This window comes from Orcinus orca, chromosome 8 (assembly GCF_937001465.1).
Source record: "Orcinus orca chromosome 8, mOrcOrc1.1, whole genome shotgun sequence".
Lineage (NCBI taxonomy): Eukaryota > Metazoa > Chordata > Mammalia > Artiodactyla > Delphinidae > Orcinus > Orcinus orca.
Genome location: NC_064566.1, coordinates 18,327,192 through 18,352,560, shown reverse-complemented (window position 1 = coordinate 18,352,560; position 25,369 = coordinate 18,327,192). Strand labels below are relative to the sequence as shown.

Below are 25,369 nucleotides of genomic sequence, written 5' to 3'. Positions count from 1 at the left end.
TGAGTTACAGTGATAGTGGTGGCCCAGGTGAGAGGACAAGTACCTCTATGATAACCAGGCTGCCAGCTGCTAGTTATGTCCTGGAGTATATGTTCAGGTCCTAGAAGACTGACCACTATAACAAGTGTGTGTCGGTGACCACAGACACTTTGCCTGGTTCTCAATAAAAAAGAAAAAATAAAATCTGATACTAGTGAATAGTTGGCAATCATCTACACTTGAAACAAAGAAATGCTTAAGTGAATTGTGGTTCATTTAGTTAAAAGACATTCCAAAGTCATTAAAAATAGAAATGTTTATAAAGAATGTTAAACATGAAAGGCTTATGATGCTAAACTGTTCAGTCATGATTTCCCCATTCATTTTCACCATTCTCAATTTCTATTTTTTATTAATGAATATATGTTACTTTTATCTGAGCTTTAACTAAGATATAATTCACATGCCAAAAAGTCACTGTGTTAAAGTATGTAATTCAGTGGTTTTTAGTATATTCACAGAGCTGTGCAATGATCCCTAAAACCTAATTTTAGAACACTTCATAACTTCAAAAAGAAATCCCATACCCTTTAGCAACCATTCCTCAGTCTCCTTTGCCTCCCACTCTTGGAAACTAGTAATCTGTTTTTTGTTTCTGTGCATTTGTCAGTTTTGGACACTTCACACAAATGGAGTAATATAATATGTGGCCATTTTTTCATTGCCCATCATGTGTTCACAGTACACCTGTGTTATAGCGTGTATCAGTACTTCATCCCTTTTCAGTGGCCAAATAATTTTTCATTTTATGATGTACCATACTTCATTTATTCATTCATTAGCTGACAGACATTTGGGTTGTTTCCACTTTTGGACTATTATGAATCATGCTGCTATGAATATTCATGTACAAAATCTTGTGTAGAAATACGTTTAATTCTCTTAGTATACACCTACGGGCAGGATTTCCAGATCATATGATAACTCTATGTTTAACGTTTTGAGGAACTGCCAAACTGCTTTACAAAGTGGCTGCACTATTTCACGATCCCACCACGTGTGCAATACAAAAAAGAAACTGATTCAACAAAATTACCATATAGACTCTACCTAATTTTGGCTCACTGTAACTCTAGAGGCTACAGATTTTTTTTTTCCTGTTTAAAGAGCAAATGTCTGAGCTACAGTATTGCCCTTTTATTGCAGCAAGATTACCCTTCCAATTCTTCATTTTAAAAGATTATTTCTACCCACTGCCATTATAAATTTTAGCCAAATTGGAGAACAAAGAGAAACTGAAACATTACAGGGAATTTAGGACACAGAGAAAATACAGCAGTAAAAGTAGATAAGCAAAATAGATACTATGCAATCAGCATTAACTTTGCATTTTTATGTCAAGGAGGAAAAGCAACATTGAGTTGAACAACTTGGAGATCTGTAAATATCCCAGATTTGGAGTTTAAAAATAGGCTTTGGGATAAAAATGCTGTTTTCCCCTTTAAATACATTCTTAAAGCAAAAAGACGTAGGTAGAAATTGAAAACAGATTTCACTAAATGCCAGTGCTTCTACCAGCCCAGTGTGTGAAAATCCAGCTGTTCTTTTCTGCTTCTTACGTTAGCAATAAGGATGGTAAAGACGATGCCTTCCTTATTTGCTGACAGTTGCACTGAAGATGCAGGATGCAAAATAGCATTTCTCTTCTGGGCAACGTTAATCATGGAACGCTGACGAGAGTTCAAAAATAAGTCCAGATCCTTCAAGTCAGTGCCCCACATCAAGATAATACGAAAAACTCATAATACACTGACAAGCATGAGAGAAGTGTACACTTTACATGATGCCTATTCTTTTTTCCATAAGTAAAGAGATTCATGATAGATTTAAAAACCAATATGAATAATGGGTTATACCAGAATACAAATTTAGAGATCCATCTATCATCTATATATTTTTATTTATATTACTCATTTGATTTGTTGAAGCAGAAAGAGAATGTAACCTTATGTTCCTTTTTCAGATGATAATACTGAGGGTCTGAGAGATTAAGTGACACAGGAAATAGGTGGAAGAATATGGATTTTATCCCAGATTTCTGTCTCTTTGTGCAATTCTGGAACTTTCCTGTATTTTAGGAGCAAATTTCAGACCAGAGTCCAGCAATTTTAAAGTTATTTATATGGACAAGGAGTCGGAATTTTCAAAATGCGGGCCATATAATGAATTGAGTGCAACTATACCACACAGTTATTTAGATAGTGCACATTTCCTGTTAGAAATTAATGTTGCTAACCTAAAATATTTAGAACATTTGAATTTTATTGCTAGGATTTAGCAACTAACTGGTACCTATTGTCAAAAATAAAAGGGAGATTTGATAAGTATTTATTACACTCCACTACAGTTGTTTTTGTTTGTTTGTTTCTTTTCGGTACGCAGGCCTCTCACTGTTGTGGCCTCACCCGTTGCAGAGCACAGGCTCTGGACGCACAGGCTCAGCGGCCGTGAGATCCTCCTGGACCGGGGCACGAACCCATGTTCCCTGCATCAGAAGGTGGACTCTCAACCACTGCGCCACCTGGGAAGCCCTCCACTACAGTTTTTAAAGCAGCTCTTCAAGGTAAGTATTATGAACCTCATTTATTAAAGGCAGAAACTAAAGGTAATAAACCTTAGGCAACTTGCCCAAGGTCAATAACCAACAAAAGGAATGTTTATATTTTGAACTCAAGTTTGGCCCCAAAGCCCTACTCTTTTATAATGTTAGCTTGAGAAAATTTACTTAAGCTTTAAAAAACTGCTCGTCCTTTGAGCCAGTAATTTCACATCTAGGGCTGTATTCTAAGAGAATCACAGGCCATGTACTATGATTTCAGCATACAAATCTTTATCTCAATGTTGTTCATAGTTGCCAAAAAATGGAACTAACCCAATGACAAAAAAAATAAGGGCTCAATTAAATTATTTGTGTTACATCCACACAGTGACATAGTATGCAACCATTAAAAATGTTGTAACAGAAAATTATTTATTGGCAAAATGATACTACGTCATACACTCATTTTGGTGAACTCCACCTAATGCACAAAGTTCAGCGTCCTCACCCTGCTTTTCATTCCAAATAAAGTTAGGCTGACTCTCCTCTGTGCTCCGACAGGTCTTCACATACGGCCTACGGGTAGTTTACTTCGTTAGTTGGTTATCTCCCCTTGTAGCTATGATTGCCTCAAGGTTAGAGAATCAACTTAGTCACCTTTATTACTCCACCCATATCTAACACACTTGTTCATAATTAATAAGAGGTATTCAAAAAACTTTCACTGAAAGAATAAATGAACAATTAATTCTTCAGCACTATGTCCAACCCATTTCATGTTAAAAATCATGTAGAAAATAAGACTTCTAGAGTTTAATGGGGGAAATTGTCATGCTTGCTCACAATGAGAGGAAAAAGACCCTGAGGTTTTAGCTACCCTTGACCCTATCTCTCTGCCTTGAAGATAGAAAGGGACTATGGTCTTGGCACACCTGTAACCCATTCACTGCATGGTAGGTTCTCATCATGCACTGATTGCAAGGGTCTGGCAATAACGTGAGTCAATGCAGGGGTTTTAATCTGAGATCTATACACTTCTATATGATATATCTGAATAGGCTTCATCAAATACATCTCTTGGATTTATCTTCAAAATTTTTATAGGTTTTATTTTGTGTATATGTCTATTTTGTAAGGATAGGGGCCTTTCACTTTTTATTAAAAAAATCCCTGGATCTAAAAACTCTGAAATACAGTGATGGATTCTACATTTTCATCATATTATTTTGACTAAAAACATCTTAACTTTTACATGTGTATTTCATTTATTAAGTGAATTTTTTTTTTAATTTTCACTTTAAGACTGGGGTAAGCTGACTTTTTAATGAAGCCCATTAAAATGTAGTTAATGAGAAACTTTGATCATTATTCTTTTCTGTAGACATTATAGTACAGCAGAAATACTTCTAACAAGATTACAAACATTCCTCTGGGAGTGAGAAAAGAGAATTGCTCTTTGGAGTCCAGTGGGGATGAAGATCCCTTTCACCTTTGGTGTCTGTACAGTCAATATTTTCAAGTTATCTAAAGAAAGTCAGACAGTGGGTCATTGGGAAGAGTGTCATATGCATAAGGGCCAGGGAAAGAGAAAGAAGGGCACCAAAGCCAGTTTACAGAAAGCTAAATCAGAAGACTACCTTCAAATAATACTCAAGAAATCTTCACACATTCTTGAAATCCAGCTGGCCGTGTATGTGTGTTTTGATGTAAAGGTGTAGTCATATTCCTTTTTTCTTTTCCTTTTTTTTTTTTTTTGTGGTACGCGGGCCTCTCACTGTTGTGGCCTCTCCCGTTGCGGAGCACAGGCTCCGGATGCGCAGGCTCAGCGGCCATGGCTCACGGGCCCAGCCGCTCCGCGGCATGTGGGATCTTCCTAGACCGGGGCACAAACCCGTGTCCCCTGCATGGGCAGGCGGATTCCCGACCACTGCGCCAGCAGGGAAGCCCCCTTTTTTCATTTTTAAAAGCTACATATTTCATTGCCTGAAGGAGCTTCTATTCATTGCCATGGTACTGTTGCCTAGCAGAACCATCACAAGCCATGTCTTAGTCTTCTGCCTACAATATTAGGCTGGAAATGTTGACGGGGAAAAAAATCAGGTGTTCACCTCATTCTGCTCCTTCCAAACTCTTCTGAATTGGGATTGCACGTAGAGTTGGTGACATGAGATTTCAGAGGTACCAACCTAGAATGTTCCTCATCTATCACCATTGTCAGTCTTGGGCTAGTCCCAGTTTTAAAAAACACTGCAAAGGAAGCCAGGCCATTCTCAGAGTTTGAGGACATGTCAAAGAGGATTGGAGGGGTCCCAGGACACCCAATTTCATTCAGACATAACAGGCATTATGTGGTCTCTCATATGTGTTTTGGTTTGATTTGACCTGTATTTTCATAAAAAGACAACTAGGGAGTCTTGAAGGCTCTCTATAGGATTATGGAATATTGGTGCCAAAACCAGAGATCATCCATTCCTGACTTGTGTTAAGTTGCTTGGATAAAGCAATGTTTTATGCATTAGCATATGAAACTAACAGTAATGATAATGTTTATTGTGTGCTTACTTTGCACCAGGCACTGCTCTATATACTTTATATGTAGTAACTCACTGATTCTTCACAACCAAATTATGACATCAGTATTATTATTATTCCCTTTTTGTCAATGGGGAAAGAAGGCACAGGAAGATGAAGCTATTTGTGCAAGGACATGAAATTAGGAAATAAGGCCTCAGCATCTTACATAATATGGAATAATTATCTACAGGGGAGAGATGTGCAAGCAGGGATTTCTCTGGTCCCTTCCAAATGAACATTCTTTTTCTCTTTTTTAGAGAGAGGGAAGCTATATATCCAAAACCAAGGATGATCACCAGAAATGAGTATATTTTTCAAATCATTACCTGCTCTCCCCATACATACACATACACACACAGACACAGACACACACACACACAGACACACACACACACACACACACTCTTCTACATACCTGAAAGTACTTACTATCACAAGATTTTTTTAAAAATTCATTTTGGAAATATTGGCCCTTCACCAGTGAAAACCAAAGACTTGCATGTGGTAAAATAAGCAACAGTGATGACATCTCCCATCTCATCCTGCTAAAGAAGTCTTAGTATGAAAATCCTGCCTTTCACCTCTAATTTAATAAATAAACACAACTAAAAATATACCTTGAAATCCCAAGACAATTTAACTGGTTTAATAATTAATTTTCATAGCAAAAGATTAATTCATTATTTTCCTTGTTAAAACAATAAATGTTCATTGAGCAACCATTTGCTTTAGTATCTATGCACCAGGTATACATGGCAATCAACAAAACAGATTACACCTCTGACTTCATGAACCTTCTACTTGGTAAAGATGTTATCACTGCTACATTACTGATGTGTTCTCTTAGGTCAATACAGTCTATGTTTATAAAGTTTATAAATTTATAAAGTTAAAGTGAGAATGACTGGAAAGAGTGAAATTAGACACTGTGACATAAAAAGAATTCAAGATAACAAATAACTCTGTAACCACATAACCCAACTGACACAGAGACAAGTTCTTAGTATGATTAGTTCTAGTTTAAAATCTAAAGATACCCATATATAGCACAGAAGTCACAAACTCTGAATTTGGATTTATCCTTTCTTCTAAGAAACCCCACCTCTTAGGATCTCCCTATCATCCATGCCCAAGCAGCACCCCAGTATATAAGCCTATCGATTCCACAGTCAACAACATATCTTCTTTAGATGGTTCACAGCCAAATTAAATCTCCCACACTAACAGAGCATACAGTACCAGGATGGTGAGTTATAAGGGTTAGAAATAGGTGAATAACATGTAAGTATTTAAAATGGCCAACTAGGAACACGAGAAAAACTATATATGACAGGAAAAGTATATACTGTAGACTATGATACTACCTGAAATGAACATATGGATAGTATATCAAGTTCTTATTGCAAATCATTTAAGACTAGGAAGACCCTGGCATCAGACTGTAGTACTTGAATAAAGGTTCCACCACATAATAGCTCAGTGATAGGCAAGGATTCATTTGATTAACCTGGATACCTAGCAGGCCACACTCCCAGAGAGACAGTTGCCATCCCCCCTTCCTTCAAAGAGCAGCATCATTTGGAAATTAAAACCCAAAAGATATGGAAACTGGTTAAAACTGAGTACTTAAGGCATGCATCCTGATAGAATGCTGATAAGATAGAACACAGCTGAAGGTCAATAATCTAAACAAAAGGCTTGGGTCCTGGACCCTGATCCCACCAAAAGAGAAACTCTCAGTTATAAATGCTGAGGTTGACAGGGCTGGAAGCCCTGTCAGGAATCTGCTACATCACAGAACTGTAACCACAAAGTTTGGACCTCAGCCCCAAACCATCCTAGAGGAAGAGCTGGTGTTCCCCCAACAATGAAGCTTAGGAGCCCCACAGCTCAAGACTGGGACCCCTCTCAAGTCTGATGTCTTACTCACCAGTTCCCTGTGCACCTGGCATTGAGAAGCTTGCTCACCTGCTACCGCTCTGTCTCTGTACGTTTTCCCCTCAATCAAAGGCTGGTCCCAGCTGGTGTGTGTGCTTTCAGGTCATTCACTCTTGATTACTCGACATCAGATGATCTTGGACAAGTTGTTAATTCTCTGTGAGCCTCAGTATCCTCTTCATCAAATAGGGATAATGACAGTAAATACTTCATTTGGTTTCTGTGAGGATTAAATGAGATAATCTATGTCAAGTGTTTATTACAGCACCCACACGCAGTGAACATTCAAAAGTGCTAGCTATTATTAGAATTTAGGATTTAATTCCAGGGAATTTTTAAATATAAATAAGGGAGGTTTTTTTTAATCACACCTCAAAAGGAACTAAAAGATAAACTTGAGAGCTTTCATTAAGAGACTTAGAGAACCCTTATTTTATCTGCGACTCCACTGTTGATGTGATAAGGATTATTTGACAATGAAGTGATTCTGAGTTTCAGATCAAAGAAGGAGATTTATCATATAGAAGAGAGTTATACTTCCGTTCCTAATTAATGCCTAGGCATCTGTTTGTAGTTCTTGACAGGAGAAGAATGGAGAAGTGGTGTGAGGGAAAAACAGCCCAAGTAACTACACTTTTTTTTTCCTACATAATCATTCATTCATTCATTCATTCATTTATGCATTATTTCCTTTTTTGCAACAGTTACACATTGCAATACACAGTACTAAGCACCATGCTGTGATAAGAAGACAAAAATCAAGCCAACATTGAGAAGTAAGAATTGGCTTGTCCAAAACTTATTCCCTACATGCCAGTCTACCAAAGAAGGAGTGGGTCTCCTGCAGATCATGTGGAAGGTAGCTACAGCAAAATGCTTAAGCAATCAAGTCTGGTACAATGCTGAGGTAGCAGATTCAGCCATGTTCAGGGATGGCAAAGAGCTGGGACTCTAAGGCTTACACATTAGCACGCTGACCCTGTCAAGGAAGAGGTTTGTGTTCTCTTATCTATGGATGTCAAACTTAGCAGAACAAGACTAGACTTGGAGCTAAGACGATGCCATACATGTAGCTGATGGATTCTGGCCCTTAATCATGCTAGGGAAGGAACTATCATTTTGCTAGTTAGTTTCTTAAAAGCCTCCTGGTAGTCAATGCTTAGATATGCTAGATTCCTGTATGCAGCCCCCAAAGTACAATGGGAAATTGGAGAGCATACACCTCTACCATGGTGAATGCCTCCAATATAATGTTCTTTCATCAGTCCTAGTGTGTGTTTCCTGGTGTTTTGTCATGGTTTGATCAATACACTTGTTACTCTTAAGAAGCTCATTACATGGAAGATCATAAGACTGCTATGTGTACTAAACTAATACAGTTAATAGAATAAGATGCTGTGGGAAAAGTATGTGCGATGTCCAGGGGAATGATTTATTTCCTCTACTGATAAACCTCTGGCTCTCTTGAAGGTGTTGGTTAGAATCCAATCCTATACCTCTGACCATTTCTCTCCCCACAAGAAGAGGAGTGGCTCTACTGTATAGGATTGGAGCACCTGTACCACCTGCTCTTGGAAGGTGAGAGACAGGCTTTATTCCTACATGCAATTAATCTGCTCTGTAACTACACCTCTCACCATAGGAGGGGTCAGGGGCCAGTTTCAGAGGGATGATAGGAAGTCTGTTTTGGCTTCATGTACCAAGTGTGTTTCTCAGTACACCTTTACTACTAATAAAGTTAATATCTGAACATCTGAGGAAGTCAAAGCTTCCTTGTCCATTCTTCAGTAGGTTCAGAACTCGAAAGTGACATTTGATTCAGTGTCTCTTTTAAATCTCAAATATTTTTATTCAGACCGGAGTCTGAATCCCAATTGATATTGGAAAATTGAGTTCAATCTTGAGATGCCAGTGCACTCATTTGTCCATGGTAATAATATCTACCTCATTGGATTATGTGGGGATTAACAGATCACATGCCTGACATATAGTAGGTAGTCATAATTCTGCTTGTGTGATATATGTGATATAAAGAGAAGTCTAGACCAAAAAAACCTTCTGAGATTAGGAAGGCAGGAGTTGAATCTTAATATTAGGAACTTCTAATATGTTTTTAATATTTTTTCCTTAAATACAGGAAATATTATTAAAAAATTAGCAGATGACTCAAAAAAAATTTGAAACCTTCTTACCACCTGTGTTCATGCACTCCAGTCCGTACGACACCACTTTTCAGAACAAAGAACATGAGTGCCACAGCAAGATCAAAGGAGGACATGTAATAAATTATTGTGGAAGTCACGTCTCAGTCCCTGCCCCTCCCGTCATTGCTCTGCATGTGTCATTTAAAATGCAATTCCCTTTGAATGGGCACAGAGCAGTTCTATTACCAGACATGACTGTTTTTACTACTAGCAGTGGTTTAATGATTTTATGTCATCGCAATAATAGAAACACGACATTCCACTGTGACTACAGCTTGTATGAGTCTATTTTTGGAAAGCTGATTTTGTAGAGGACAAGAAAATGTGCAATCTTGGTTCCTGTTCCCTTAGTGAACCTTTCATGACTTTCTGAAATGAGCGTGGCAACTTGAAGTCTCAAACAATGATGGTTCACATACAAAACCCCTTCTTTAGAGAAGGAGACTTGAGCCTGAATCCAATTTTCTCATCAGAGGAAAAGCATCCTTTTTGGAGTATTTCAATGCTTGAGTCCTTATTCTTGATAGGGAAGAAGCACACAAACAACAATAGTGGAAGTACACATTCTTTCTCAGTGGAGGACACTGCCTCAAATCTTTCACAGACAAAGTTGAAGGTAAGAGTCATAAACTCCCTCACTGTCCTTCACTCACATGTAAACACTATCACTGTCAGCACCTGACCCTTCACGGTCTTCTAATCTCAGACAAGTGATTCTCTCTAGCTTAAAGCCATCTCTACCATCCGTGTCCTTAATTCGCACCGCTGCTTTTTCTTGTAGGACCTTGATCCATCAGTGTTCTACTCTGCTCCTAGATTATCATCTTCCCCCTTGCTACTGGACCTCTCCTTTTAGTCTGTTAACACACCAAAATCCTTGCTTTTACACACACACACACACACACACACACACACACACAAGACCCTCTGTCTATCCCTAGTCACTGACCCATTTTCTTTCACAACCAAATTACTTAAAATACTTCACATTTGCAGCTTCCCATTTTTAAAATTCCTGCTTTCTCTCTTGCTTCTATAAATAAATAGGTGATTCTTCCTTGCCTTCTTGTTTCAAACAATATGTTGCAAGCTTCTTCTTATCTGTTCTTTCCCCTCTTCAACCCATGTCCACAGTCTGCTGCTCTCACCAATCTCCCCATATTGCTCAGGTAAGCTTCGTCAGTGACCTCATCAAATCCAGTGGTCAATGTCAGTAATTTGAACATTTAGCTTGCATGTGAAACAAATGATACCTCCTTTCCCTTTTTAAAAATTCTCCTTCCTTTGGTTTCATGCTGCTGCATGAAATAAACTGTTTTATTTCTACCAGTTACCATGTTTTCTCCAAATACTGGGCCATACACTTCACACTGTTAAGAAAGGTAGGGAATATTGAATAGTGTATACATTTAAAAATCAAGCAACTGAAACATAAAGAAATTGAATAATTTTACCCAAGTTACCTAGTAAATGTGAGGAATGGGATAAGAACACAGCTTTATCTGACACCAATGTACATTTTAAAATTTGTTAATATGATAAATATTTAAAGCATACAGAAATATACCAATTGTCACAACCAACAAACCTCATCTATCCACACATTTAACACACGTTAACATTTTGCTTAACAATTTGGACTAATTTATTTTTCCAGAACTGATGTATTAGGAAGAGTTAAACCCCAATGGAGGGGGAAGATGGCGGACGAGTAAAACGCGGAGATCACCTTCCTCGCCACGGATACATCTGAAATACATCTACACGTGGAACAATTCCTACAGAACACCTCCTGAACGCTGGCAGAAGACCCCAGACCTCCCAAAAGGCAAGAAACTCCCCACGTACCTGGGTACGGCAAAAGAAAACAGAATAAACAGAGACAAAAGAATAGGGACGGCACCTGCACCACTGGGAGGGAGCTGTGAAGGAGGAAAAGTTTCCACACACTAGGAAGCCCCTTCGCGGACGGAGACTGCGGGTGGCGGAGGTGGGGGAAGCTTCGGGACCGTGGAGGACAGCGCAGCCACAGAGGTGCGGAGGGCAAAGCGGAGAGATTCCCGCACAGAGGATCAGGGCCGACCGGCACTCACCGTGAGAGGCTTGTCTGCTCACCCCCCCCCCAGGGCGGGTGGGGCTGGGAGCTGAGGCTCGGGCTTCGGTCGGAGCGCAGGGAGAGGACTGGGGTTGGCGGCGTGAGCACAGCCTGCAGGGGGTTGGTGCGCCACGGCTAGCCGGGAGGGAGTCCGGGAAAAAGTCTGGAGCTGCCGAAGAGGCAAGAGACCTTTTCTTCCCTCTTTGTTTCCTGGTGCGCGAGGAGAGGGGATTAAGAGCGCTGCTTAAAGGAGCTCCAGAGACGGGCGCGAGCCGCGGCTAAGCGCGGACCCCAGAGACGGGCAGGAGACGCTAAGGCTGCTGCTGCCGCCACCAAGAACCCTGTGTGCGAGCACAGCTCACTCTCCATACCTCCCTTCCGGCAGCACGCACGGCGCGCCTCAGGCTGGTGCAACGTCATGCCTGCTTCCGCAGCCGCAGGCCCGCCCCGCACTCCGTGCCTCTCCCTCCGCCCGGCCTGAGCGAGCCGGCGCCCCCAATCAGCGGCTCGTTTAACCCCGTCCTGTCTAAGCGAAGAACAGATGCCCTCCGGCGACCTACGTGCAGAGGTGGGGCCAAGTCCAAAGCTGAAACCCGGGAGCTGTGCGAACAGAGAAGAGAAAGGGAAATCTCTCCCAGCAGCCTCAGGAGCAGCGGATTAAATCTCCACAATCAACTTCATATACCCTGCATCTGTGGAATACATGAATAGACAACGAATCATCCCAAATTGAGGAGGTGGACTTTGAGAGCAAGCTTTATTATTTTTTTCCCCTTTTCCTCTTTTTGTGTGTATGTGTATGCTTCTGTGTGAGATTTTGTCTGTATAGCTTTGCTTTCACCATTTGTCCAAGGGTTCTATCCGTCCGTTTTTTTTTTGTTTTTTTTTTTTACGTTTTAAAAAATTTTTTTCTTTCTTTTTTTTTTTTGTGGTACGCAGGCCTCTCGCTGTTGTGGCCTCTCCCGTTGCGGAGCACAGGCTCCGGACGCGCAGGTGCGCAGGCTCAGCGGCCATGGCTCACGGGCCCAGCCACTCCGCAGCATGTGGGATCTTCCAGAACTGGGGCACGAATCCGTGTCCCCTGCATCAGCAGGTAGAATCTCAACCACTGCACCACCAGGGAAGCCCCCCAAATTTTTTTCTTAATATTTACTTTTTTATTTTAAAAACTTTATTTTATTTTACCTTAATTTATTTTATTTCATTTTATTCTCTTTCTTTCTACTTTTTCTCCCTTTTATTCTGAGCTGTGTCGATGAAAGGCTCTTGGTGCTGCAGCCAAGAGTCACTGCTGTGCCTCTGAGGTGGGAGAGCCAACTTCAGGACACTTGTCCACAAGAGACCTCCCAACTCCACGTAATATCAAATGGCGAATATCTCCCAGAGATCTCCATCTCAACACCAACACCCAGCTTCACTCAACGACCAGCAAGCTACAGTGCTGGACACCCTATGCCAAACAACTAGCAAGACAGGAACACAACCCCACCCATTAGCAGAGAAGCTGCCTAAAATCATAATAAGGCCACAGACACCCCAAAACACACCACCAGACGTGGACATGCCCACCAGAAAGACAAGATCCAGCCTCATCCACCAGAACACAGGCACTAGTCCCCTCCACCAGGAAGCATACACAACCCACTGAACCAACTTTAGCCACTGTGGACAGACACCAAAAACAACGGGAACTACGAACCTGCAGCCTGCAAAAAGGAGACCCCCAAACACAGTAAGATAAGCAAAATGAGAAGACAGAAAAACACACAGCAGATGAAGGAGCAAGATAAAAACCCACCAGACCTAACAAATGAAGAGGAAATAGGCAGTCTACCTGAAAAAGAGTTCAGAATAATGATAGTAAAGATGATCCAAAATCTTGGAAATGGAATAGACAAAATGCAAGAAACATTTAACAAGGACCTAGAAGAACTAAAGATGAAACAAAAGCAACGATGAAAAACACAATAAATGAAATTAAAAATACTCTAGATGGGATCAATAACAGAATAACTGAGGCAGAAGAACGGAAAAGTGACCTGGAAGATAAAATAGTGTAAATAACTACTGCAGAGCAGAATAAAGAAAAAAGAATGAAAGGAACTGAGAACAGTCTCAGAGACCTCTGGGACAACATTAAAAGCACCAACATTCGAATTATAGGGGTTCCAGAAGAGGAAGAGAAAAAGAAAGGGACTGAGAAAATATTTGAAGAGATTATAGTTGAAAACTTCCCTAATATGGGAAATGAAATAGTTAATCAAGTCCAGGAAGCACAGAGAGTCCCATACAGAATAAATCCAAGGAGAAACACGTCAAGACACATATTAATCAAACTGTCAAAAATTAAATACAAAGAAAACATATTAAAAGCAGAAAGGGAAAAATAACACACAAGGGAATCCCCTGAGGTTAACAGCTGATCTTTCAGCAGAAATTCTGCAAGCCAGAAGGGACTGGCAGGACATATTTAAACTGATGAAGGAGATAAACCTGCAACCAGGATTACTCTACCCAGCAAGGATCTCATTCAGGTTTGATGAAGAAATTAAAACCTTTACAGACAAGCAAAAGCTGAGAGAGTTCAGCACCACCACACCAGCTTTATGACAAATGCTAAAGGATCTTCTCTAGGCAAGAAACACAGAGAAGGAAAAGACCTATAATAACAAACCCAAAACAGTTAAGAAAATGGGACTAGAAACATACATATCGATAATTACCTTAAATGTAAATGGATTAAATGTTCCCACCAAAAGACACAGACTGGCTGAATGGATACAAAAACAAGGCCAATATATATGCTGTCTACAAGAGACCAACTTCACACCTAGAGACACATACAGAATGAAAGTGAGGGGATTGAAAAAGATATTTCATGCAAATGGAAACCAAAAGAAAGCTGGAGTAGCAATTCTCATATCAGACAAAGTAGACTTTAAAATAAAGACTATTAGAAGAGACAAAGAAGGACACTACATAATGATCAAGAGAAGGATCCAAGAAGAAGATATAACAATTGTAAATACTTATGCACCAACAAAGGAACAGCACCTCAATATATAAGGCAAATACTAACAGCCATAAAAGGGGAAATCGACAGTAACACATTCATAGTAGGGGACTTTAACACCCCACTATCACCAATGGACAGATCATCCAAAATAAAAATAAATAAGGAAAAACAAGTTTTAAATGATACTTTAAACATGATGGACTTAATTGATATTTATAGGACACTCCATCCAAAAATGACAGAATACACATTTTTCTCAAGTGCTCATGGAACATTCTCCAGGATAGACCATATCTTGGGTCACAAATCAAGCCTTGGTAAATTTAAGAAAATTGATATTGTATCAATTATCTTTTCCGACCACAACACTATGAGACTAGATATCAATTACAGGAAAAGATCTGTAAAAAATACAAACACATGGAGGCTAAACATTACACTACTTAATAACGAAGTGATCACTGAAGAAATCAAAGAGGAAATAAAACAATACCTAGAAACAAATGTCAAAGGAGACGTGACGATCCAAAACCTATGGGATGCAGCAAAAGCAGTTCTAAGAGGGAAGTTTATAGCAATACAATCCTACCTTAAGAAACAGGAAACATCTCGAATAAACAACCTAAACTTGCACCTAAAGCAATTAGAGAAAGAAGAACAAAAAAACCCCAAAGTTAGCAGAAGGAGAGAAATCATAAAGATCAGATCAGAAATAAATGAAAAAGAAATGAAGGAAATGATAGCAAAGATCAATAAAACTAAAAGCTTGTTCTTTGAGAAGATAAACAAAATTGATAAACCACTAGCTAGACTCATCAAGAAAAAAAGGGAGAAGACTCAAATCAATAGAATTAGAAATGAAAAAGGAGAAGTACAACTGACACTGCAGAAATACAAAAGATCATGAGAGATTACTACAAGCAAGTCTATGCCAATAAAATGGACAACCTGGAAGAAATGGACAAATTCTTAGAAATGCATAACCTGCCAAGACTGAATCAGGAAAAATAGAAAATATGAACAGGCCAATCACAAGCACTGAAATTGAAAATGTCATTAAAAATCTTCCAACAACCAAAAGCCCAGGACCAGATGGCTTCACAGGAGAATTCTATCAAACATTTAGAGAAGAGCTAACACCTGTCCTTCTCAAACTCTTCCAAAATATAGCAGAGGGAGGAACACTCCCAAACTCATTCTACGAGGCCACCATCACCCTGATACCAAAACCAGACAAGGAAGTCACAAAGAAAGAAAACTACAGGCCAATATCACAGATGAACAGAGATGCAAAAATCCTCAACAGAATACTAGCAAACAGAATCCAACAGCACATTAAGAGGATCATACACCATGATCAACTCTGGTTTATTCCAGGAATGCAAGGATTCTTCAATATACGCAAATCAATCAATGTGATACACCATATTAACAAATTGAAGGAGAAAAACCATAAGGTCATCTCAATAGATGCAGAAAAAGCTTTCGACAAAATTCAACACCCATTTATCATAAAAACTCTCCAGAAAGTAGGCATAGAGGGAACATTCCTCAACATAATAAAAGCCATATATGACAAACCCACAGCCAACGTTGTCCTCAGTGGTGAAAAACTGAAAGCATTTCCACTAAGATCAGGAACAAGACAAGGCTGCCCACTCTCACCACTCTTATTCAACATAGTTCTGGAAGTTTTAGCCACAGCAATCAGAGAAGAAAAGGAAATAAAAGGAATCCAAATCGGAAAAGAAGAAGTAAAGCTGTCACTCTTTGCAGATGACATGATACTATACATAGAGAATCCTAAATATGCTACCAGAAAACTACTAGAGCTAATCAATGAATTGGTAGAGTAGCAGGATACAAAATTAATGCACAGAAATCTCTGGCATTCCTATACAGTAATGATGAAAAATCTGAAAGAGAAATTGAGGAAACACTCCCATTTACCATTGCAACAAAAAGAATAAAATATTTAGGAATAAACCTACCTAAGGAGACAAAGACCTGTATGCAGAAAATTATAAGACACTGATGAAAGAAATTAAAGATGATACAAATAGATGGAGAGATATACCATGTCCTTGGATTGGAAGAATCAACATTGTGAAAATGAATCTACTACCCAAAGCAATCTACAGATTCAATGCAATCCCTATCAAACTACCACTGGCATTTTTCAGCACTAGAACAAAAATTTCACAATTTGTATGTAAACACAAAAGACCCCGAATAGCGAAAGCAATCTTGAGGAAAAAAAAAAAAAAAAAAAACTGAGCTGGAGGAATTAGGCTCCCTGACTTCAGACTATACTACAAAGCTACAATAATCAAGACAGTATGGTACTGGGACAAAAACAGAAAGATAGATCAATGGAACAGGATAGAAAGCCCAGAGATAAACTCATGCACAAATGGTCACCTTATCTTTGATAAAGGAGGCAGGAATGTACAGTGGAGAAAGGACAGCCTCTTCAATAAGTGGTGCTGGGAAAACTGGACAGGTACATGTAAAAGTATGAGATTAGATCACTCCCTAACACCATACACAAAAATAAGCTCAAAATGGATTAAAGACAGAAATGTAAGGCCAGAAACTGTCAAACTCTTAGAGGATAACATAGGCAGAACACTCTATGACATAAATCACAGCAAGATCCTTTTTGACCCACCTCCTAGAGAAATGGAAATAAAAACAAAAATAAACAAATGGGACCTAATGAAACTTCAAAGCTTTTGCACAGCAAAGGAAACCATAAACAAGACCAAAAGACAACCCTCAGAATGGGAGAAAATATTTGCAAATGAAGCAACTGACAAAGGATTAATTTCCAAAATTTACAAGCAGCTCAATAACAAAAACACAAACAACCTAATCGAAAAATGGGCAGAAGACCTAAATAGACATTTCTCCAAAGAAGATATACAGACTGCCAAAAAACACATGAAAGAATTCTCAACATCATTAATCATTAGAGAAATGGAAATCAAAACTACAATAAGATATCATCTCACACCAGTCAAAATGGCCTTCATCAAAAAATCTAGAAACAATAAATGCTGGAGAGGGTGGGGAGAAAAGGGAACACTCTTGCACTGCTGGTGGGAATGTGAATTGGTACAGCCACTGTGGAGAACAGTATGGAGGTTCCTTAAAAAACTACAAATAGAACTACCATATGACCCAGCAATCCCACTACTGGGCATATACCCTGAGAAAACCATAATTCAAAAAGAGTCATGTACCAAAATATTCATTGCAGCTCTATTTACAATAGCCAGGAGATGGAAACAACCTAAGTGTCCATCATCAGATGAATGGATAAAGAAGATGTGGCACATATATACAATGGAATATTACTCGGCCATAAAAAGAAACGAAATTGAGCTATTTGTAATGAGGTGGATGGAACTAGAGTCTGTAATACAGAGTGAAGTAAGTCAGAAAGAGAAAGACAAATACCGTATGCTAACACATATATATGGAATTTAAGAAAAAATATATGTCATGAAGAACGTAGGGGTAAGATAGGAGTAAAGACACAGACCTACTAGAGAATGGACTTGAGGATATGGGGAGGGGGAAGGGTAAGCTGTGACAAAGTGAGATAGTGACATGGACATATATACACTACCAAACATAAAATAGATAGCTAGTGGGAAGCAGCCGCCTAGCACAGGGAGATCAGCTTGGTGCTTTGTGACCACCTAGAGGGGTGGGATAGGGAGGGTGGCAGGGAGGGAGACGCAAGAGGGAAGAGATATGGGAACATATGTATATGTATAACATATGTATAACTGATTTGTTATAAAGCAGAAACTAACACACCATTTAAAGCAATTATACTCCAATAAAGATGTAAAAAAAAAGAAAAAGTTACAGCCCGATTTGTAATTCTCCACAATTTTACTCCCTTGCCAGAGGAAGCCATTATACTGTAGCGCAGTGGTCCCCAACCGTTTTGGCACCAGGGACCGGTTTCATGGAAGACAATTTTTCCACAGACCTGGTGGGAGGATGGTTTCAGGATGATTCAAGTGCATTACACTTATTTTGCACTTTATTTCTATTATTATTACATTGTAATATATAATGAAATAATTACACAACTCACCATAATACTGACTGGAGGTGGAGCTCAGGGGGTAATGCAAGCAATAGAGAGCGGCTATAAATACAGATGAAGCTTCACTCGCTCACCCACCGCTCATCTCCTGCTGTGCGGCCCGCTTCCTAACAGGCCACGGACCAGTATTGGGACCAGTACTGGGACCGGTTGGAGACCCCTGCTCTAGTGGGTCTCTATCTTTTACATCCAAAGGTTTTATCCTACTTTTAGATTGATACAGTCTTCTGTATTCCTCTCTACTTTTCCTTATCTCGATATTAAATATTCTTTCTTTTCTCTTGGTGTTCACTCATAAATTTTAAACATATATACTTGAGTTTATAGATAATCAATATGTCTAATCTATTCTCAAACCAAATAAGCCTTTAGAATGTATTCACACTAAACTTCTTTCTGTAATCTACCACATTAAGCTTTTTTGTGCCTGTAAATACTGTGTTTAAAATGACCAAGAAATTAGTAATATACTTCATCTATCATCTGTCTAATATCTATGTATCAATATGTTTTTTTACAGTCCAAGTTTGCTTACATTTATCTGTATGTTTATCAATTATTTTCTAACCATCCCATCCTTATTATGGGAGGAGGGTATTCAATTTCCTCTTACTGACTTTTTATGCTCTGTTTTTTGACTTTGTTTTTTGGTGAGAATGTATAAATTGTTAATTGTCACAGCATTTTTATGAGAATTTTTAAAATTTAGATTCACCCCAGAATTATACTTTGGCTAAGTATAAAATTCTAGGTTGATAAGTATTTTTCATCCACCTTTTAAAGTTATCATTCCATTAGGCTTCTTGTCTCCATCATGACTGTGAGACATCTTCTATAATTCTAATTTTTGTTCCTTTGTTTGCAATAGATATTTCATCTTTGATTGCTTTCAAGACTTTTTTTTCTGATTGTTTGAGTTCTGAAACTTCAGTGCAATATATCTAGGTGTAGATTTATTTTTGATCATTCTGTCAAGGATATATTTTACTCGGTCATTATGGAGATTGATATCTCTTTTCAGTCCAGGAGCATTCTGAGCCATCTTATCTTTCATTTTTCTCTATCCTCCTTTTCTAAAAATTCTCTTGTATGTTTTCTGTGGTATGTTATCTTCCTCATATCTTTACACCCATGCTGCATGTCTGATTAATTTAATCAGATCTATTTCCAAGTTACTAACACTTATTTACACTTATCTACATCTTTACCAAATGTATTTGCTCACAATTTCCAAATCATGCAGCTCATTTCCCCACAGCACAAGATCGGGGTCCTTTGTCAAGTTTGGTGCCTGTGGTTATTTTTCTTCTTCTATCTATTTCAACTTTTACACATTTATTTTAATGTCTCCTCTGGCTAGTTCTATTATTTCTAGTTCTAGGGTGTGAATTCTATTTGTTGAATTTTCTGACTCTCTTTAATTATGGGTCCCCATAGGTGACCTGAATGTTTTAAGTAATCTTCGTGGAGATTGTTATGGACTGAATTGTCTCCTCAAAATCCGTATGTTATAGCCTCAATCCCCAATGTGACTGTATTTGGAGGTAGAGTCTTTAAAAAAGTAATTAAGCTAAAACAATATCATAAGGTTGGGGTCCTAATCTAATGGGACATATGTTCTCATAAAAGAGGATGAGTAAACAGGAAGATGCACACAGAGGACACCCCATGTAAAAACACAGTGAGAATGCAGCCACCTGCAAGCCAAGAAGAGAGACCTCACCAGAAACCAGCACTGCCAACACCCTGATCTTGGATTTCCAGCCTCCCAGGACTGTGAGGAAAAAAAAAAAAATCTGTTGTTTAAGCCACTCAGTCTGTGGTATTCTGTTATGGCAGCCCGAGATGACTTACACAGAGGTATTTCAGGAGCCCCCGTTTGCAGTGACACCCACTGAGTGCCAGTTCATATTCACTTCTTCCTTGTGGTCATGGTTTCAAGAGTTTATATTAGAACTTTGTTAATTTCTCAACTTGCCATTCTCACATCACATAAGTAATACAAATTTGGAACTCAAAAATTTGTTTAAAGCTGTTTCACCTTGCATGTTTCTCAGAAATGACTCATTTTCACTCATGGCTAATGGTCAGAATTTTGCTTTCAAAGATATAGTAGAATACCTTCCTGTCTCAAAGCTTTTTGCAGATAACACATACTCAGTCTCCTTGTGTAAGCAGCCCATGGTCTAGGCTTCCCTCTGAGGGTACCTAAAATATCAGACCCAGCATTTAGGGTCTGTTTCCCAGTTCTGATAACTGGAAATGTTGGGCTTCTGATTATTAATCTTACCTTGAAATTTTTTCTTCACTCTGGAATCTAAGGAGTCCCTTTCTTGTTTTTTACCCTAAGTATTTCAAAAATACTTCTTTCATAATCTGTTTGGAATGGAAATAAAATTCTTCTGCATCAGCTTAATTTCAAATAATGACCAGATGTCTCTTATGTTCTTTGTATGTCATTATGCCATCTCTCCTGCCCCATGATATCTCTCACTACCTATTATAACATGCAAAAGCTAATTTCTCTTTCTCTGCTTGACAGTGAAATGTTTTCAGAGGTTCAGTCTCCTCTTCTGATGTTCTCATTGAACAAACTATTCTATTTCCAATGTTACAAGTAACTCATTTTTGAAAATTCCTATTTGACATCTCACCCCCTCACATTCAATGAAGAGGCAAATTCCTCCATCCAGCCTTCTTAGCACTGCCATTTCACAGCAGCTACCATCAAATCCCACTTCTAGTGAGATAGTGCAGCTTCTCAGGACTTTTAACTTGCACTATTTAATAATTAGCCAAATTGACATCCATGCCACTAATCATGTTTGTTCTCTTCTAGTTTTCTTTTGGCTGCCAGAGGTATTTTCATTCTTTTTAAAAAATAGCTAATCCATACTTACTCCTTGATTCCCTGGATCTTTCCAATGGATTTCCTTTCCCTATAGAATAAAGTCCAAACTCTTTAGCTTGCAAAACCAAATCTTCATAATTGAGCCTTTGACTACTGGTCTAGATTTATTTCACACAGGGCTGCATACCACCACTTAGAACTCCAGTTCAATTAAGCCATTTGTAGTGTCGTTTCCATGACTTTGCTCAAGCGATTTCCTCTGCCAGAAATAATTTCTCCTTGCCCCCTCTCCTCCTCTGCAGCTCAACATTACTTTCTCAAAACTTTCAGTCTTTTCCAGGGAAAGTTGACGACATCCTTCTTTGTATCCCTGCCAGAAATACTTATCCTTGGTACTTATTATAATCTTAATTCCACTGATAATAATAATAAGCCTGTCTTCTACCCTGAAATTGTGAGATCATTTAAGACATGGTTCGTCAATCTCAGTGGTACTGATGTATTAGACCAGATAATTTTCTGTTGTACGGGCTGTTCTGTGAATTGCAGGATTTTAAGCAGCATTCCTGACCTCTAACTACTAGATATTAGTAGCTCCCACCCTTCACCAGACATGACAACCAAAAATGGCTCCAGACATTGTCAAATGTCTGAGGGATGGGTGGTGGGGGCATAATCATCCCTGGCTGAGAACCGCTGCTTTAAGATAGAAAGCACATTTCCAAAGTCCTGTGTTCAAGGCCACCACATGCATTCCAGAAATACTAGTTGACTGAATGAGTGCATGATGAATAAAAATATTTTAGTAATCAACAGATAGTATATAGATAGATTGATAGATAGGTATCTGTTAGTATAAGTTACACTTTAAATAACTGAAACACATAAAATATTTGACTTGCAAATTATACATTTGGATAATTCAGGGAGCTGAAGTTTAAATAATATCAGAAGGACATAAGATTGACTATATACACGCATTTCATAGTGAAAGACCAAATGCTAAGTAAGAACAATGGCAATTTTGTGAATTGGTTGCCAGTTCAAATTTATTTTGCCAAGGCTAATGTTTAGTTAAGTTGATATTTCTGACAAGTGTAAGAATTTTCATTGAATGAGCTTATGTTTGAATTTCAACAACTCTGCATTTAACCTGAAGGAAATATAATCTCCTGGGCAATTGTCAAAACAAGTGACTATGCTGACAAGGAGTCTCGGAGATAAAAGCTAAATTAAAAAAAAAAAAAATCATTATATTCCTTAACTGTTCTTTATTTTGGCTGCGTCACGTGGCTTGTGGGATCTCAGTTCCCCGACCAGGGATTGAACCTGGGCCACAGCAATGAAAGTGCTGAATCTTGACCACAAGACCACCAGGGAACTCCCTTAACTGTTCTTCCTCTAGACATTTACTTAACAAATATTTAGAGAATGCTTAGAATGTACAAAATGATTGAAGAAAATAAAAAGATCTTTTTACCCCTGTTAGAAGAGATAATTCATGCATGCAAATAATCTAAAGTGGAATCAAAAGGTTAAGAATGTTCAAGTGAAATAGCCATTCCTTTCATTTGGAAAAATCAAGGAAAGAATCATAGAAAACACAGCATGGAATTTTGGCCTTAGGTGGAAAAATAAGGTTGTTAATATCATCATTTATAATAATATCAAAAAATAGAAAAGTTTTAACATTAAATATCGGTTGAATCACTAGCTCCATTTGAAAATTTTAGTTCTGAAAACTGCAATAAAATACAAGGCTATGTGTCCTATTTAAATAATAACATTAGGACATTCAGAATTTTGCATTCAGTTTGAGTTAACAGAGGACTCAAATGTAAAATATTACATAAGGATCAAAGCCTAGAAGAAAACACATGGCAATGTTAATGATTATTTCTGGATTGCAGGACTGACAGGGGGAATATTACTTCTGTTCTAGATATCTTAGTATTGTAAATTTATCTTCCATAGCTGTATATTATTTTATATATGCACAAATGATATGCTATACAAAGTTTTGTTCTTTGAATCTACTCAGGTTTGAGATTATAGAAAGGTTTTCCTTTATTTTACTTACCACATATTCATATAATTCTGACAGAAGTTTCAGACACCACAAGGGAAAAATATTCTGTCAAATTTTATTTCTATACTTGGCTAAATGGTTGTAGATTGTGACTTAGTAAAGTGCGTAAATTTAAGAAACATAAATTTGAAATCTGCCATGTTGGAATTGTCATAGTCTTCCCTCTGCCCCTTAAAATTTACTTCTTAAAAAGCACTCACTCTTCTACTTACCAACCAAAAATCTGATTACAAATTGTGTTAGAAGATTTAAAAAGCAGTAGAAACGTAGACCAAATATGCAAAAGCTTAAATCCCTCATCTTCCAGGAAGACGTTGGTGTAACTGGAGTCTATCCGGATATCATCCTTATTTGGATGATTCACAACATCCTTCTCTTATATCGTAGTTATATGTGTAAATGTTCTGCCTCCCAGTGGAGCTTCTTAAATATCCATACGGAATCTTTTCCTCTTTTGATTCAACCCCCTTGAGAGCCAAATGCATGCTTAGGTACTAAGTACAGGAATTAACAAATGTGCAAATAGCCAATCCCTTGTAAACAGTAGTCATTTAATAAATATTTGAAGGAATGTATTCACAGAGGGAAAAAAAAATTGGTCACAGAACTGACAAAAGTTAGTAAAAGAAAGTAAAATAAACTCTCAGCATAATCTGGAAATATAACTACACCAGTATATTACAGACCTAAATTTCTTTCTCCAGGATTTAGCTTTCTCAAAAAATTTTGTCTAGAGACTTTTAATGTTAAAGGGAAAAAAGGCTGATTAGTTGGACTCCAACCTTTCCAAACATATACCATGTCGAACATGCCCCGGCCTTGAGATGTATGTAATTGCTGTTCTCTCTGCATGAACAGTATTCCCCGGATTATCATAGTATTTGCCCTTACATTTCCTCAGGTTTCTGCTCAAAGGTCATTTCTTCAGAAAGGTGTATTCTGTCTACTCTATTAAAAACAAAAACAAAAAATAAAAGCACTCTCATCAATTTTTATCTACTTACCTTCTTTTTAATAGAAAACTGATATCTAACAATATCTAGTTCCCTATTTGTGATTTAGTTCTTTTCCTAAATTTATGCTCACAGGAGCCCAGGAGCCTTATCTGTTTTATGCACTGTGCATCTCAACCTCTTAGAATACTGCCCAATACATAGGTCTGTGCTCAGTAGATACGTACTGAATGATGAGTGAATGAATCAATGTACAAATTAACACAATGGTGACTTCTATCATATTTAACTCTAGGACATAGATTTTAATGCGTCCATTATGACCCCCATCTTGACATTCTTTATAATTTTAATTTTTTATTGTATTTCTTCACTCTGTTCCATGTTTCCACGCTATCTATATTTTTGCTTTTGTTTTGTTTTGTTTTTGCTATCCATAACTACAAAAACAATAGCAACAGAAAACAATCTCTATATCTTATTGTCTTAAATTATTTTTTTCTGAAAATTCTCCTACATAACACTATCTTAAATTTGGGGAATATTTAATTCTCAAGATGCTGTACTATTGACATTTTTATGTTGCTGGCTAGTATTTTCTTATGACCTTGAGCAAGAGTCTTCCTGAACCCATCTGTTAAAAAGAGAGGAAACTACTCTACCTTGCAGGTTTGTTGAAAGTATTTTTTTGAGACAATGATTTCATGTAAATCCCCTAACCTTGTGGTTCTCATCTGCTATGCCATAATCATGTAGGAAATGCGGTCCTTCATTGCCAAGAATGATTCGTCTAGTGAGGAAGGCAGTGATTGCCTGAGGACATGAGACTGAAAGGTAGATTTACAGATACCAGTTTTTTCTTTTGTTTTTCCTATTTGTTGCTTAACTTTTGCAGCATTTATATTATTTCTAAGATAAGATTTGGAATCTGTGTGAATACTTGAA

At 38.1% G+C, this 25,369-nt stretch overlaps 1 protein-coding gene across 5 annotated transcripts in view; it reads right to left on the bottom strand.

Annotated features, from left to right (window-relative positions):
* LRRC4C (leucine rich repeat containing 4C) overlaps positions 1–25,369 on the bottom strand; it is a 1,217,740-nt gene that overhangs the window by 950,572 nt on the left and 241,799 nt on the right. For all 5 annotated transcript variants that reach the window (XR_007478685.1, XR_007478686.1, XM_049713174.1 and 2 more), the window contains exon 2: positions 7,121–7,310. The gene's annotated coding sequence lies outside the window, so the exon portion shown is untranslated. The remainder of the gene's footprint in view (positions 1–7,120; positions 7,311–25,369) is intronic.